At 36.6% G+C, this 14,705-nt stretch overlaps 1 long non-coding RNA gene across 1 annotated transcript; it reads right to left on the bottom strand.

Annotated features, from left to right (window-relative positions):
• Positions 1-10,643: 10,643 nt before the first annotated feature.
• Positions 10,644-12,916, bottom strand: LOC127866454 (uncharacterized). The gene is made up of 3 exons (XR_008043010.1): positions 12,674-12,916; positions 12,193-12,251; positions 10,644-11,053 (listed from the first exon to the last, which is right to left on the bottom strand). It is a non-coding gene; the product is annotated as an uncharacterized LOC127866454 (long non-coding RNA).
• Positions 12,917-14,705: the final 1,789 nt, after the last annotated feature.

The raw sequence follows: 14,705 nt of genomic DNA, 5'->3' as shown, positions 1-14,705 counted from the left end.
GTCCCTTTTAGGCTACACCCTGTCCCTTTTGAGCTGCACCCTGTCCCTTTTGAGCTGCACCGAGATAGTCTTGAGCTGCATCTGTCCCTTTTTAAGCTGATCATGGTCACCTAATTTGCAACCCTCCCTTTCAGCTGAACACTGTCACTTTTCAGCTGAACCAGGCTCTTTTAAGCTGCACCCTCTTGCATACTGTCCTTTTTAAAGCTGAACACTGTCCCTTTTAGGCTGCATCATGTCCCTTTTGAGCTGCACCCTGTCCCTTTTAGGCTACACCCTGTCCCTTTTGAGCTACACCCTGTCCCTTTTGAGCTACACCCTGTCCCTTTTAGGCTACACCCTGTCCCTTTTGAGCTGCACCCTGTCCCTTTTGAGCTGCACCGAGATAGTCTTGAGCTGCATCTGTCCCTTTTTAAGCTGATCATGGTCACCTAATTTGCAACCCTCCCTTTCAGCTGAACACTGTCACTTTTCAGCTGAACCAGGCTCTTTTAAGCTGCACCCTCTACCATTGTGAGCAGCATCCTGTCCCTTTTGAGCTGAACCCTGTCTCTATAAGGCGGCATAATGTCCCTTTAAAAGCTGAACACTGTCACTTTTAGGCTGAATCATGTCCCTTTTTGAGCTGCACCCTGTCCTTTTTGAGCTGCACTGTGATATTTTTTAGCTGAATTTGTCCCTTTTGAGCTACATTATGAAATGTTAAAGCTGCAATCCAGTCCCTAAAAGCTGAAAACTGTCACTTTTGAGCTGCATCCTGTCCCTTTTGACCTGCAACCTGATCCTTTTTAAGCTGAGCACTGTCACTTAAGTTGCAACCCTTCCTTTTAGCTGAGCACTGTCACTTTTGAGCTGTGTCTGCCTTTTTTAACTGCACCCTGTCCCTTTTAAGCTGCACCCTGCTCCTTTCCAGCTGCACCTTGTCCTTAATTAAGCTGAACACTGTCACTTTTAAGCTGAACACTGTTTCTTGACCTGCAACCTGTCCCTTTACAAGCTACAACCTGTCACTTTTGAGCTGTATCCTGTCCCTTTACAAGAATCATCCTGTCCTTTTTGTGATCCTTGCATTTTTTAAGTAAACATATGTATTACACGAATATTTGCATACAATATCATTGCATACTGTGTGAATTATTTTTTTTCTCAAGTATGTATTTAATACATTGCATGTATAATATATACAATGTACAATTGATTTGTGGTATTTAAGACTTTGCATAGTTCCCGATCACAGCTAGAAAATAGTATACAATAAACAAGGGACAAAATTGTCACAAAACCAGGTTTTCAATTAGAAAAAAAGTCTGATAAAGGGAGAAAACTCAAACTGAACTGATTGTTAATAATTAACCCCCTTTGTTTCAAAATAAATCTATTTTTAGTCGTGGCAACCTTGACCTTGGAGATATTGACGTTATTCTTTTGTGAGACACACTGTCCAATGGTGGTGAGCAAATGTGCCAAATGATTTTAAAATCTCACAATGAATGACATAGTTATGGTCCGGACAAGCTCATTTGTGGCGATTTTCGACCTTTGAACTCAAAGTGTGACCTTGACCTTGGAGATATCGACAAAATTCTTTCGCGCGACACACCGTCTAATGATGGTGAACAAATGTGCCAAATGATGTTATGGCCCGGACAAGCTTGTTCCGCCCGCCCGCCCGCCCGCCGACATTCGCCAATCTTATAACCAGTTTTTTTCCTTTTGAAAACCTGGTTAAAAATAATCAATGCATGTAGGTAAAAATACTTCTTGTATGCTTTCAAATTTTCTGATTTGTCGTTCCTATTGATTAATGTGTAATGGAATGTTAATATATAAATATTAAACAGTTATTTCAATAGAAATTGTGTTAAAGTTTAACAACACCAGGTGGTGGGGATGAATTTCAAACCGTTGACCTGAGGCTATATTAAATATAGTAGCCGTTTGTGTACAATAACAAATAACCATGTAGATAAGGTATCATATTGGTCAAATGTAAAGGTGAACTAAAACCCAAAAGTCAAATATGTGAATGGATCAGCTTTTTAAATAATAACTAGAAATGGCGCGGCAGATGCCGCATATTTGACCCAGGGACGCCCCAGGGTTGGTAATGGGGCCATGCATAATTGAGATTGACCGTATTGTCATAAGAGAGGTTCAGTATCAATTTGAAATGAATCGGTATAGAAATTAAGAAGTTATAGTATAAGGCAATTTTGGTTTTGTGTCGCCTATGTGGGCGGCGCGCACAAGGGTTGCTAATGGGGCCATGCATAGTTGAGATCGACCGTATTGTCATAAGAGAGGTTCAGTATCAATTTAAAATTAATCGGTGTAGAAATGAAGAAATTATAGTATCCATGATGATCCATTATGTTCTTTTATGCAAACAAAGTGAGGAAAATTTAGAACATTTATTCTGGGGGTGTCACATATCAAAGGCAATTATTGATGACATATTACCAGAACAATCTTTTCCTTTTATTAACATAACACTACTACTACTTGGATATTCAATTAAGTCTGCTACAGCCATAAATAATGTTATTTTGTTTGTTAAGCTTTGTTAAGTCAATCTCAACTATGCATGGCACCATTACGAACCCTGGGGCGCCCCACCCACATAGGCCACACCCACCCAAAATTGCCTTTTACTATAACTTCTTCATTTCTACACCGATTCACTTCTAATTGATACTGAACTTCTCTTATGGCAATACGGTCGATCTGAACTATACATGGTCCCATTACTAACCCTGGGGGCCCCGCCCACATAGGCCACACCCACCCAAAATTGCCTTTTACTATAATTTATTCATTTCTACACCGATTCACTTCCAATTGGTACTGAACTACTCTTATGACAATACGATCAATCTCAACTATGCATGGTCCCATTACCAACCCTGGGGCGCCCCGCCCACACAGGCCACACCCACCAAAAATTGCCTTTCACTATAACTTTTTCATTTCTACACCGATTCACTTCTAATTGATACTGAACTTCTCTTATGACAATACGGTCAATCTCAACTATTCATGCGTACTGTGCGCAAATTATGAGCGGTGTTCTAAATATGTATACAGTTGAACCACTTAAGCGTAGGCGAATTGGATTGAATCCAAGCGCTGAAGGCACTGAAGTTGTTCGCTATTGCATGATCTTATACGCAACTCATTTTGTCAAAATTAGGTTATAGCTTTTTGAAACGCAAGTTTCAAATGAACATATGTCATTCAAATATAAAGAGTGTGTCTTAACGCACCGGCCGAGATGTGTGTGCACTGTTTATCATCCTATAACTTAGACACAATAACAACAACATGTTCCTTGATGACGTTCTGAAAGCATAGAAAATATGATGAAAATGGTATAATTAGAAACAAATATAAAATAAAACTTGCAAGCGCCATCACATTAAATAAATATTGTTGGAATATCAATAAAACTTGCAAGCGCCATCACATTAAATAAATATTGTTGGAATATCAATAAAACTTGCAAGCGCCATCACATTAAATAAATATTGTTGGAATATCAATAAAACTTGCAAGCGCCATCACATTAAATAAATATTGTTGGAATATCAATAAAACTTGCAAGCGCCATCACATTAAATAAATATTGTTGGAATATCAATAAAACTTGCAAGCGCCATCACATTAAATAAATATTGTTGGAATATCAATAAAACTTGCGAGCGCCATCACATTAAATAAATATTGTTGGAATATCGACTGCCAATCGCACTAAGAATAAAATTTTATGATGAAAATTCCCTGTACATACCTTTTGATTTTTGACACCATATACAAATTACAAATATACAAAACGAAAATTGATTAAAACAAATAATAAATTAATCTGCGAGCAATACTTTTTACTCACAAATAAGGTAGTCATAAAGACAGCCCTGTTGTTCCGTACCTTGTTGTTGATGCATTACTTGTTACCCCAGCAGTCAACACGGTGTCAACCAGTCTCTGCCCATAACATCGGTATAGAACACTAATTCTCTTTTTCGACGTAGCTGTTTTACCCAGCTTGATCTTTACATAATGCCAGCAGACACGAATGAATATATTCCAATATTTCATAGGCTGATTCGACTTAAATCCTATCAACTTTGGCTGCACCACTGTGTCTTTACAGCGTAAAGGATGTAGAACATGCAAGTTACTCTTCTTGGAAATAATATCAAACGGTTTAAAATTAGTGTACTAGATCTAGGACTGTAACCTTAACCCAAATAAATAGCTCAGGGAAAGCCTTATTTGGACTATTTTAAAGTACATCTAATACCCGATGGGTCACCCTATTAATCTTTATTTCCCAATATCAAACACATACATGACTGGGGCTATTTATGCACCACCATGGTAGTTGATACGGTGATAAGTCGCTAAAAAACTGTCCCACCCTTTGTGACCATGCTTTGCAACGAACGGTATTTTTTATTTAAATACCATTGATCACAAAATAGTTTGTTATTTCCAAAATATGAGGTAGGCTGAATATGCAGGTATTGATTAAACTATAGGGAAAAGGAACATCTCAGCACGACATAAAGCACATAGCTATTTCTGTCACATCAGTTGTTATTCATTTGCGACGTCATCGTATTGTTGTTTGCTTTTGCATGTTCTGTCTAAATTTCAGTAAATAAAGCGTTGTTACCAGACAGCGTTTTCAGTCACACGTTTTTAAATAAGACGTCATTATATCAAACCATATTTATCTTTAAAAGCAAGAAACATGTGATGTTTGCTTTAAATGAATGATTGGATTGAATTAATGAATAATTGGAATGCATGACCAAATGAACCAACACACAAAATAGCGAATTAAAAAAAGAGAATGGCAATTCTTTGATTGCTGGGATGTCAACTGTCTCTGATAATAACTTTTCTCCCGAAGGCATATCACAGTCTAAAAGCTTTAACGCAATTAACTTAACTGTAATGAATTGTGACTACAAAATTACGGAGCATTTTTAAATATATCGTATATCTACACTGATTTACATTATACTACTTAATAACAACCTGTGCAGGTGTGTTAAATTTTTCAATAAAACTAGCATAAATATCTATTTTCAATGGTAACACAAATGCATGTACAATAAAAAAAAATCTTACATTAAAACGCTTAATACCTTAATTATTTACAAATAGCAGTAATATGTAAATAATGCCGCCAATGTTATCCACGTCACCTAGTTTGTCTGACACTATGTAAACATCAGGTGTGACAGAATTTGACTCCAGTACACCAGTACGTGATTTTTTTACATCGACCATGACAATGACATCAATGGCGTTTCTATTCACCCGTATAGGATTGTGAAATAAAGATAGATAACGACATTCCATTAAACCACCTGTTCTTTCATTTTGTGTACATCTGGATTAAATCAAAGCGCTGAAGGCACTCGACTTGTTCTTGTTCGCTGTGTTAACAGAAGGCATTGTACACATCGCCGCAATAAGGTGTAATGCCAAGTAAGGTATTCAAGCTCAAGTTACGTTCGCTTTGTAGTCAACACCACAATGCGTTTGTGTATTTCGAAGTAAATGAGGCTGCATTATATGAGGACCCGGAGTATTCCCCAGCACTCATACTTTATCATCTTACTGGAATCACGAAAGTTGGGACGAATTCTGTATAACGCTGCAATTTCTAGCTAATAATTTTAGTCGTTCGCTTGCGAACAACTATAGGCAGCTGAAAATTAGCCGTAGTTAGAAATTACTACGATTCACTGAGCAAAATAGTGCTGTTGAATCATTAATGTCAGAGGTTTCTTCAACAACATTCATCATTAATAAATTGGCAAACATGTGAATAAAATGTTATATGGAATAATTTTGACCGGAACCTTCATAGAAAAACCTTCAATGAACAAATTATGATTTATACTTGTAGTCATAGTACGGTTGTATTTTCGCGCAGTACATGTGGTTATTAAGAATTTGAGGCTATAAATAGATCAGGTAAAATTAAACTTCTCTCAGCGATTACCTCCCCTATCTGATTAAAGAGCGTTCCGCTTAATATCATCCAACTCTTAAGAACAAACAGCTGAGTGAATACATTTCATTCTGTGCGAAAAATATATGTTTTCGCAATAAAAGTTACGAGCCAAAAAACTATGCAAACAAGTGCATCATTTTCACAGGCCTGGTGAATTAGCACGAAAAGCTAGCACACAATAAATAAACCAGAATATGGACACACAAGTTAAAAAACATGGTTTTTGTTATTCATACCACTATGTAGCTCAATCTATTTAGTAAGAACTCGAAATTTTGCAAGTTCGCGTCCATCGTTGCCATTACACTTGCATGTATAAAAGCTTTCAATGTTCACATTAAACCGTAAGGATGTAAAAATCAAATGAAAATGAGAACAAAAATTGATGAATAACGCAGCATCAGATGTTTAGAAATTTTATTATGGATTGGCCATAGAGTATTGTAAAAATTGAAAAAAACACACACAATTCCTGTTGCACCCCTACTTTCTTCATCAGCCGCAGAATATCACAATGCTCATAAAACACAGTAACAACAACAAAAACACTAATCTAACCATCATGTTTTTTTATTATCATTCATAAATAAAACACCAAACTACCATCGCCGCCATTATCTCCATCGTCTTGATTATCAATATTCATCGTAATAAAAATCTAAGAAGTAATCATGTTATTATCATATTATTAGTATGAAGATCACACGTTTCAAAGCATTAACTCAGTAAAAAAACCAATAAAAACCTCAGTAACCAGACCTGAGTATTCCTTTTTTACCATATCAACGCAAATTGGTATTGACCGATGATTGAAATGTGGATAATCACGATATACATGTACTACCTCAACGCACCGTGCTTGCTCTTTGGTTTTGAAGACCGAAATTAGGTTTACACAAATGCGATATTTCAATGCTCTCAGTTTACACAATAGCAAACAACTGCAGTGCCTTCAGCGCTTTTATTACTGAAATGGCAATTATTTTGGTGTAGTATTTTGCTCTGGGAAGAAATGGGAGAAAATCCCCACTTGTCCGGTATTGTGACCACTAACCAAGCTTTAATGCACCTGGAACGGTCTTTGAACACGTGTTGGCTATGTGAGAAACAAGTGTACCAGCCACTGATCTAACTGGGCCAACACTGAAGTGCGTCTATGAGGTCCTTCCGCGCCCCATGATGCAGCACTATGTGTGGAGCCGGAGTGTGTCGCAGAACTCCAAACTTCTTGACTTACTAGAATTACGAAAGTCGGGCGAATTTTTAATTATAGCTTCAAATTCCATGTGTTAAGTTGTAACTGAATTTTTCAATATTGGTATTGTCTTCTATTGTGTGTGTGTGTGGGGGGGGGGGGGGGGGGGGAGTACCCGGAAGAAACACCACCTGTCCGATATGGTGACCACCAACTAAACTCACATGCTCCCGAGAACGGGGATTGAACCCGGACCGCCTATCTGAGAAGTTCAAATACCAACCACTGCGCTAACCGGACAGCCAGTATCTAAGAGTGAGTGTTTTTCGAAGTTTTTGGGGACCTTCCTTGCATGTAGCTGCATTATGTGTGAACTCAGAGTGTGTCTCAATACTCCTACCTTTTTAACTGTTAGAATCACGAAAGCTGGTACGAATGTTCATGTAACTGAACTTCCCAGCTGTTTGGTTGTTTGTGAAAGACTTTAATTTTTCTTACGTAATCTTGTGTGTGTGTGTGTGTGTGTGTGTGTGTGTGTGTGTGTGTGTGTGTGTGTGTGTGTGTGTGTGTGTGTGTGTGTGTGTGTGTGTGTGTGTGTGTGTGTGTGTGTGTGTGTGTGTGTGTGTGTGTGTGTGTGTGTTTGTGTGTGTGTGTGTGTGTTTGTGCGCGCGCGTGTGTGTGTGTGTGTGTGTGCGTGCGTGTGTGTGTGCGTGCGTGCGTTCGTGCGTTCGTTCGTGCGTGCGTGCGTGCGTGTGTGTGTGTGTGTGTTTATGGGGGGGGGGCGGGGTGCCCGGAGGAAACTCCACCAGTCCGGTATGTTGACCCCCAACCAAACTGACATAGACCAGTGGACGGTGGCCATTAAGACCTTAATATGCTCTATAGACAAGCACTGTTCTTTGATGTGGTACATATATATGGACATGTTGGCGAGTTACGTCATGCTCACCTGCAAATTTTCAAATTGGTTTTCAAAAAGTGGTGGTATTAACGCAAGCGCGTTTAGAAAGTGTTAACCTAATCATAGTTTAAATACACAATAATTAAACATATTAGATTTTAGAATGGAAAAACCTATCACTGTAACTCATTAAATCAAATTTCTATACAAATATTTTTGTTTTTATTTTAATTGTTTTACTAGTAATCACACCCTTCGTTTTTACAATTATAAGCAGGTGTTTAATGCCGCTTCGTTGAGTACAAACCGATTAGTGATGCCCCGCTAATGCTTTAGGTGTATTTTCTGAATCCGTTCAAACACCTGTATCGACAAATCGTTATGAACAACTTTCATAAATGTTAACTATTAATCGTATAAACTGTACCTTTTGCGTTGTGTTCGCTTATTTTCAATGCAAACTAATTGAAAACATCTTTTGTCAATTTATAAATCAACAACATAAACAGCGAGGTACACAATTATATTTCATAACAAACCTTCAGTTCAAACAACGCGACAGAGTTCTACTCACACCATATGAACACTGATAAAGATTTTGCCCGCAGTTTTCTGTTTTCCGAGCGTTTCTAAGACTATTGACCCATTACGGATTTTGAAATACCATCATTCACAAGAAAATTATTAACGAAAGACAAATATAATATTCAATAAAAACTACATAATAATTATTCGTTAAACCCGATGAAACCTGCGACACAAATGATGTTGAATGTATGGAAGTAATTGAACAGTATTTAGTTTTAGAAGTATGTATATAACTTGATATTCCTGTTAATGGCCTCAAATGTTAAGCACATTGAGGCATTGTGCAGAAGGTATGGGGTAGTCAAATAACCTAAAGATCAAGGTCACCCTTGAAGGTCTAATTTATTATGACGCCGAAAAAGCTAATCAGACTTTTCCTGAGTAAGCTTGTTTATAAGAACTAAGTGCATATACAACATTTACTTGATTCGGAAGTAGCTGGAAAATAGCAATCGAAATCAAATAACTACCCACACAAGATCATGTTATTGTACGTATTTCCAGAACTTCACTGTTCATAATCGTGTGTTTCGTTATTATTAGTTTATTTCCGAATTAAATTGAATCTTAACTATTTAGCGCCTTCTTTATACATTGCTATAACAACACAAACGCTAAAAATGACGTTGGAAATACATTTTTTCCCAATACTATCGTTGATGTCAACAATGTTTTGTTTCGGATCCGCTTATATGTATAACACATGGTGATAAGAAGAGAAAATATCATCATCATGTAGTACGTACATTTCCTTTAAGTTGTATGTATGGTAATTTTCACAGCAAATATAATTGAAATATGGATTCATCTTCCCAATACACTATTTAAATAAATTTGCGGTATTCAAATCCCTTGGTCGTTAAACATTATTCCAATAAAGACTGTCAACAGAGTTGATTTTTTAATTGCTTATATATATTTTCTCTATTCAATTAATGCTGTAGCTTAGGTAATAGTTGTTAACATTACCCTTGTTGTTTTCACCATAAATGACACAGTACAGTTATACGAATCTTTCTACTGTTGGCATAACCGTAGACAAATGATCATTTCTTTGTAATAGTATTTACATTTAATTGTACGATAAACATCACAGTGAAAGTATATATATTTCATGATATGATCAGTGCCACATTCTACAAATAAATCGGCCATGTCATTCAATGGCTGTGATGGACCAAGCATGTGTTTATATTCCCGTAGCAAAATAATAACGCTCGCTGGGCTGTATAACCCAATTAATACATTTTGGCCGTGCTCTGTGAAAAGGGGGTTTAATGCACGTGCGTAAAGTGTCGTTCCAGAGTAACCTGTGCAGTCCGCGGACAAACATGGACAAACAGACTCAGACAAACAGCATTGCGATATTAGCTTTTAAAACAATTGAATACATGTTGGTAATAGTTTATTGTAGGAAGACATAAAGCAAATGTATGATAACAAGCCACCACATCGTCCCCCACAACAATGACTGTCCTATAAAGGCGAAACGACAACACCAGAACAACAAATATTCACTACGATTTTATTAAAAACTAGAACAGATTCATCTACAGATAAAAGTATATGTTTGAATGGTTATTGCATTAAGGTAATACAATTGACTAAATTATACCAAGTTAAACATCAGGATTTCAACATAATCTTATATTCATAATGAGTTAAAATATATACATAAAATTACATTATGTAAACGTTGAATAAATATCCCATTCATCAGGCGAGGCTTGTTAAAGTCAAATTAAAATACAAATATAAGTAACAATCAAATGAAAATGAACCGCAACAATACAAAATTCTAATAAAATGCATAAAAATCTATACAGTATACATACACGCGCATTAAAAACAATGTAAAACGTACGAGGTAAATATGAAAGGTCACGCATTATCCTGGTGAACATTTTAAAAATGAGATTTGCCGCGCATTTCTAACACAATTACGATCTAAAATAATTTTCATTATTGTGAACTATCTTGGTGCTTAATAAATGACACATCTGATATGATAAAAATATAAAGGCGAATTAAATATAGGAAACATACATAATACAATAGAGATGTGAAAAATAATTTGTATATGTGTGACTTTTTAAAACAAGGATATATAATATACTACTTCATATGTAGGCTCCTTTCGATTCTATGATTACACGCAAACAATGACTACATATCAGATACACTAAAGATCCCTGCTTGCTCAAGTAGCATATTTTTAATGTATGTGAATTCATATTGTCATGCGCTGTTCCTCTGTATTATGATTGTCAGTTATTAGCAGGTTCTTTCTTGTTTTCCGTTGTTAATTCTTATCCTTATTATCATTGCTGTAGTAGTCCTGAAATATCAGACATGATATCAAGGTTGATAAAATGACAGGATAGAAAGCGATGACATGAGGGTAAATATGACAAAAATGACAAGATAGAAAGGATGACAAACATCACATCAGAGTCAGGTTTTTAAATATGACATTAGATAACAGATATCAGTGGTGACAGAAAGAAAGGATATCAGACATGAAATGAGAAAAAGGACTTCGGACATCAAACCTGACAAGAGGGATTGAACGTCAGACATGATACGAGAGCAACGACATCAAACACTCCATAAGAGCAAGGACATCAGAAATGGTTTGATTTAGGACATTAGACATGCAATGAGAGGAAGGATGTTAGGCATTACATGATAGCAAAAGACATGAAACATAACTTGAGAGTTAGGACATCAGACATGACATGAGCAGAATGATGTTAGACATTGCACGATAGCGAAGGACATGATACATTACATGAGAATTAAGGCATCCGACATGAAAAGAAAGCAATGATAAAATAAAACAAGAGATACGTTTGTCAGAAACACAATGCCCCCTATTGCGCCGCTTTGAAATAAAATTTCAATATATCATTTGGCAGGTATAGAAATTATCTCCCTTAAAAGCTTATAACTTCTCTTGGATTGTATATTTTGACTTTTGACCTTGAAGGATGACCTTGACCTTTCATCACTCAAAATGTGCAGCTTCATGAGATACACATGCATGCCAAATATCTAGTGGCTATCTTCAATATTGCAAAAGTTACCGCAAAACTTTAACCAATGTTAAAGTTTTGGGACAGAATGACAGACAGACAAGCCAAAAACAATATGCCCCCGATCATTTGATCCGGCGGCATAACATAAACGACGTAATACATTATTTGAAATTTAGGACATCAGCGATAAATTAGACATGGCATCGGGGCAAGGACATAAGTCATGAAATGACAGCGAGAAGGGCATTATAGAAAGGAAGTCAGAAATTGCATTAGAGTAAGGACGTTGGCAGTAAACATAGCTAGGATCTATATTGACAAAGTGTCTTCATTTAAACTGCAAAAATATCTAAAACTTAATAAAATTATAAATTATCAAACAAATAGATTCAATGTCGTTGTCGTTGAATCAAGGTCTATGTATGAGAATGTGACATACCACCATGAATGCAGCAGCAATGCACAGGACTTTACCATCAAGGGACATGTCTGACGGAACTAAAACAAATATTTATAAAATAGAAATTGCTTGTTCCAACACGTACAGTCGTTCTTTCTCTCAAAACGAACTTGTTCACATGATGATCGAAATAAAACAATATCACGAATATTTTGTTACTCAGTAATTTATTGTTACATTTTTCAGATTTAAACATTCTTTTTAAACCTATTGATTTGTTTGTTTAGTTTTTACCAAATATTATCGAGACCTTTGTGTGGCATTTTCTGGATAGAACCAGTGATTAACGAATTCTGGAGTAATTTTAATCCACGAACAATGATATAAGTCTTGATCTCATGACGGGTACCATAATGACATTACAATTAATAATACAATCAGGTTTGAAAATAGCATTTTACCAACAAATTAATATTTATTTTTATATATGGTTATTACTTTAAATCTTTTTTTATCTTACTTGAATCGAATGCCTTCAGCTTATTGACAATATCATAATTCGAGTTCCTGTGAAGAACCAATTCTTATTTTCTAGATGCCTATGTGGAAATTCAACGTGTGACCTGGTGGTCGCACGGCAATCAACAGACTCGCAGTGTCCTAGTGTACTCTCAGTTAACCCTATAGGAGTCTGCATCAGTGAATGCCTCTATGCAGCAACCGCGCCACACCTTGGCAATGTTACCGACCCGCTGGGTCAGAGAGGGGTCAGTGATCTTGAATCAGAGAAAAGACATTCAACACAGACTTACGGTATCTGGTCTGGGCATGCAATGTACCACGATTTCACTCTAAACATCGAACAGTACACAACACAAAGTTTTTCTTTATGTTGTATTACTATTTTCACATTCTTCGTCATACACATTTGCATTACAGTATATATTGATGAAAAGCCACTGTATTGATAGATTGTATACACAACGAGAACAATAAGTAATACACAGAAGATACAAATGCAAAAACAACCTGAAAACCATGCATATTGTTGACAGTATTGCTGTCTCCAAGTTGCCCATACATTATTTACATCCATGCAATTATCGATAATGATTGTTCTACGACAACGATATTAACGTTTGTCTACGAAATGAGATGTAGCCCGCGCATGCGCAGTAAGTAGCTTCCGCCTTATAAGGAAATCGGCATGTTTGCTTTTTGCAGTCAGTAATTTACTGATATTGAAGAAAAATAATACATCCGAGGTGTCCCTTGGTGGCCATCGGATTATTTCAAAACGAGTATTAGTGTTGATGCCCGCCTAAGACGTTGACAGATATGTTAAGTGCAATTTTTATCTGCACAAAGATCACGTCTCTCGTCGTTATGGCGGAGGCGAACGCGGACAGTCTATCTGACAAAATAAACGTAAATAATATTGCTAAAGGGTCGCCAAAACAGAGAAATGCATCGAAAGGGAAAGTCCCTGTTTCTTCTGCTAAGGCAGAAAATAGTAGACAATATGTGGACTGTGGTATTGTGCAGTGTTTACAGCAAAGTCAGTCGAGTCAAAAACAGTACGACCAACAGGTTGACAGTATGCTTGACCGGGAAAATAAATTAGAAGAACTTAACAGAATCATGACTGTCAGGATTACCCTGGATTACCCTGGACAGAGTTGTGATAATGATGATGCAGGTGAAGTTGGTGAGGTATGTGACAGTGTTAAGTCGGGCCCCTGTCCCAACAAGTTGAAGTCAGATAGTAGGTTTGCAAGTATGCAAAGTGATTTAAGAGCAAAGAAATCCCTGATGAAGCTGTGAATAGTGCGCTTGTAGGACATCAATGATGTGTTCAAAAATGGAATGAATGAAGAGCAATATACACCAATGGTTAAATATGAAAACATTGCACGGCCTGAAAGTTGTGAGGCATTGGTGACGGTAAAATGTAACAAAATGATATGGGATGTTTAGAAAACTTCAACCAAGTTCATTGATAAGATGTTACAAAATACAGAGACCTCTCTCATAAAGGTGCAATTTTAGTTACAAAAACGGATAATAAGTTAGCACAGTTAGAAACAGATGCTAAAGAAAACGGAATAGCATCGTCAGTTGTAGTCGATCAGTGTAATGATGCACTTTCACTGTTTGGACATTCAAATCGTCAAATAAACATGAGCAGAAGAGAAATACTTATATTTTCAATATATAGTTACCAGGGGGGCTAATGGTTTGAGCTATAGTGGCTCTGAGGCGAAAAAACAAGATTCACCGCGGAGGCTCGAGAGGAGCACTCCGTCATTAGACGAAGTGAATGTAAGTAAATTTGATTTGAGCACTCATAACAAATTTGTTGGTGCTAGGCTGAAATATTTCTCCTATTCGTGGCAAAAAATAACATCAGACAAAATTATAAAAGATATAATAAATCAATGCCATTTTGAGTTTATTGATGATAATCCACCAATACAACAACATTGTCCACAGATATATTTTAATGTCAAAGAATCAAAAAGTATTGATACGGAGATACAAAATTTGCTGGC

The sequence above is a fragment of the Dreissena polymorpha genome, chromosome 2 (assembly GCF_020536995.1).
Source record: "Dreissena polymorpha isolate Duluth1 chromosome 2, UMN_Dpol_1.0, whole genome shotgun sequence".
Lineage (NCBI taxonomy): Eukaryota > Metazoa > Mollusca > Bivalvia > Myida > Dreissenidae > Dreissena > Dreissena polymorpha.
This window is presented reverse-complemented; position numbering and strand designations above follow the sequence as displayed.